This window comes from Lolium perenne, chromosome 2 (genome assembly GCF_019359855.2).
Source record: "Lolium perenne isolate Kyuss_39 chromosome 2, Kyuss_2.0, whole genome shotgun sequence".
Lineage (NCBI taxonomy): Eukaryota > Viridiplantae > Streptophyta > Magnoliopsida > Poales > Poaceae > Lolium > Lolium perenne.
The window spans coordinates 234,574,073-234,577,913 of NC_067245.2; positions in this window are offsets into that span (position 1 = coordinate 234,574,073).

Genomic DNA, 3,841 nt, shown 5'->3' on the forward strand with positions numbered 1-3,841 from the left:
ATCTTCTCCCACCTAGGCTCCCAAAGGCGATACCCTCCTGGCCCCATAATATGATTGTACTCCTTCTTAGCCGCATTTTCCTTATTTTTTTCGATATTTCAATGAACTGCTCCGATTTCTTCTGCTTCACAAAGTCTGGCCTATCATGTTTCAGTTTCTCATATTGTCCTTTGAAATCCGGAGTCTTGTTCTGGTTGACATAGTCACGGGCTAGATTTTGCTTGAATTTCCGGAATGTTTCGGCCATCTTATGAAGAGCGAACTCTTTGACTAGCCTCCTCCTCTTCTTGTCTTCCTCAATCTTGTTACCCTCCTCATCGAACTTGTGGTATTCCGGAGGTAGGACGAAATGTTCCAGAAGCTTTTTCAAGCAATCTTTTTTTGTTCTCTTGTCGACAAAAGTGAAACCAAGACGTGCCTTCTTTGGCTCATTCCACTCCTGGAGGGTGATCGAGACGTTGTCTCTAACAACGGCTCCGCATTGGTTGATAAACTTGGTGGCGTGCTTGCGGGGCTCCAGCGGCCTGCCGGTTGCACTGTCGACAACCTCGATGGTATATGTTTCTCCTTGTTTCAGCGTCTTGGTTGCGCCACGCTTTGACGACGTACTCGATTGTTTCGACGATCCGGCCGAGGGCTAAAATAAGAAAGAGAGTCGCGCGCGTTAGTACACACATATTTATTCAAATCAGTAAGTTTGTATCACCAGAGGCTCAATGTATATATATACCTCGGCGCCGGAGCTGGTTGCTACTTGCAATTGAAGATCGTCGTTTATCGACGTTTCTTCCCCATCATCTTGCTGACGGCCTTCATCTTGACCGTCAAGATTCAGATAAGAAGAAATATCCTCTTCTTCATCTTGTTCGGTCGGCACATAAATAATATCGCCTTTTATGATGCCAAATAAATGTTCTTCAGCTTCTTGATCATAGTTGTCCATAATCGGGTCAGCTCTATCGTCCGCCATATGTCAGTCCTAAAAATATGTAGTAAAAACTAATTAATTTGGCGGTGGCAAAAGGAGAGAGGGCGGTGGCGGTGGCGAAAGGGGGGCGGCGGTGGCAAAAGGAGAGAGGGCGGTGGCGGTGGCGAATTTTTTGTTAAGTCAAATTTAGAATTGAAATTTTGTTAAGTCAAATTTTTTGTTAAGTCAAATTTTTTGTTAAGTCAAATTTACACGCGGCGCCCCCTCCGTATACACGCGGGGTCGATCGGTGCCCCGACCCTCCTTAACATATTGTTTTGTTAATAGCGCGTAATCATATATATAGTTTTACTTTTTTTGTTAATTATCACATCAAGTTTTACTTTTTTTGTTAATTATCAAGTTTTACTTTTTTTTTGTTAATTTACCGTTTTTGTTAAACTAATTAACTAGTTAAAATTAAAAAGAACAAAAAAACAGAAAAACTAAAAAAAAAGAAAAAAAACCCCGCCCGGGGCTCATCTCCCTCTCTCTCTCTCACCGCGCGCGGCCGCCGGCCGGCCTTCTCTCTTCTCTCTCTCTTAGCGCGCACATCTCTCCTCTTCTCTCACTGCGGCGGCGGCGCCGGCGACGACGAGGAGCGCGTACGGGGGCGACGGGCGCGCGCGCGACGTACGTATACCGTGGGCGCGGGGCGGCGACGTACGGGCCGGGAGGTCGTCGACGGCGGCCGGCGCGCGAGAAGGGCGACGTACGACGCGGAGTCGACGAGGAGGCGGCGGCGCGGAGTCGACGGCGGCGCAGACGACGTGGGCGACGAGGAGGCGACGGCGCAGGAGATCAGCCTGTCGGCGTTCGCGATGAAGAAGATGAACTGATCGTGCGCGAGCACGCGAGTTTTTATAGGCAAGGGGCTTTAGTCGCGGTTGGGGTCACCAACCGCGACTAAAGGGTACCCTTTAGTCGCGGTTGGCCATACCAACCGCGACTGAAGCCCAATTTTCGCCCGTTTTTGCGGTTCCCGCGGAAATGAGCTTTAGTCGCGGTTGGCCAGGCCAACCGCGACTAAAGGCCTTTTTCGAAATTATTTCCATTTCTAAATGTTATAAATACAAAATAATATATCAACAAATTCAGAAAAATAAAACTAATTCATTTCTAAATGTGAAAAATACAAATAATATATCAAAAAATTCAGAAAAGTAAAACTAATTCATTTCTTAATGTGAAAAATACAAAATAATATATCAACAAATTTAGAAAAATAAAACTAATTCATTTCTAAATGTGAAAAATACAAATAATATATCAAAAAATTCAGAAAAATAAAACTAATTCATTTCAAAATCTTAAAAATACAAAATATATATCAACAAAATCAGAAAAATAAAACTAATTCATTTCAATATGTTAAAAATACATATAATATATCAAAAAATAAAGAAAAATAAAACTAATTCATTTAAAAATCTTAAAAATACATATAATATATCAATAAATTCAGAAAAATAAAACTAATTCATTTCCAAATCTGAAAAATACAAATAATATATCAAAAAATAAAGAAAAATAAAACTAGTTCATTTAAAAATCTTAAAAATACAAATAATGTATCAAAAAAATCAGAAAAAAAACTAATTCATTTAAAAATCTTACTACATTTCTTCCTCTTCTCCCCGCCATTTCTTCCCTGTCTTCCCGCCTCTTTCTTCCCGCCTCTTTCTTCCCGCCACTTTCTTCCCGCCTCTTTCTTCCCGCCACTTTCTTCCCGCCTCCTGTCTTCCCGCTCCCATTTTTCCCGCCATTTCTCACTACATATATTTTTCCCGTGCGACGTGTAGCCACCGCTTCCACGTGCCTCGCCCCGCCGACGCCGGTGTGCGACGTGTGTAGCCGTGGCTTACACGTGCCATGCCCCGCGTGCGCTATATAGAGCAACGAGTGCGGGCGCAACCACACGTCGCCACCGCCTCCGCTCATTCATCTCCGGGATGCCTCCACGTCGTCGAGGGGCGTCCGGTTTCCGTGGCGTTCGAGTGCGTCCGAGCGGTAGGTTCACCGCCGAGATACGCGCCGGTGGCTTCCGCCTCACCCTCGGCACGTACAACACGCCGGAGCTGGCGGCGCGCGCTTACGACGCGGCGGCGTGGCGCTTTCGGCGGCCAGGGCGCGACATGAACTTCCCGGATGTTGAATCGCTAGAGGAGGCGGAGTTCCTCGCGCAACCGCCGTGCCTCGTCGACGACGAGGACCGTCGCCGGCACCGCCAGTTGCAGCGCAGGATCGCCATCGCCGAGCGCGACGAGCAGTTGATGCGCTAGTGGAGGGCGCAGTTCCCCAACGATGTCGACAACACCGACGCATTCTTTGCTAACCTTAGGGCACAACGCAGGTCCAGCAGGCGCCACCGTCGGCCCGTCGCCGCCTTCGAGCTCGAGAACCCGAATACAACTTGGACCGAAAACGACCCTCGGTGGGATGACATTTGGACGGAGACAACCTCCGATGACGAGTAGAGACTAGACTAGTAATTTATCTATTTTATTGTAATTTCAATAAAGTCGTTGTCGGTTCTATTTGTTTAAATTTAGTTTATAAAGTCGTTGTCGGTTGTTTTTGTTCAATAAAGTGGTTGACACGAAATTTATTACGATTGAACTAAAATTAAAGTACAGAGCTCAACTGAAAATTAAGATACATGACCAGATTCGAAGGAGGCGGCTCTGTCTTTCCGGCGCCGGCCCCCTCTTCCCGCCTCTGTCTTTCCGTCGGCCCCTCTTCCCGCCTCTGTCTTTCAGCCGGCCCCCTCTTCCCGCCTCTGTCTTTCCGCCGACCCCCTCTTCCCGCCTCTTTCTTCCCGCCACTTTCTTCCCGCCTCCTGTCTTCCCGCTCCCATTTTTCCCGCCACTTTCT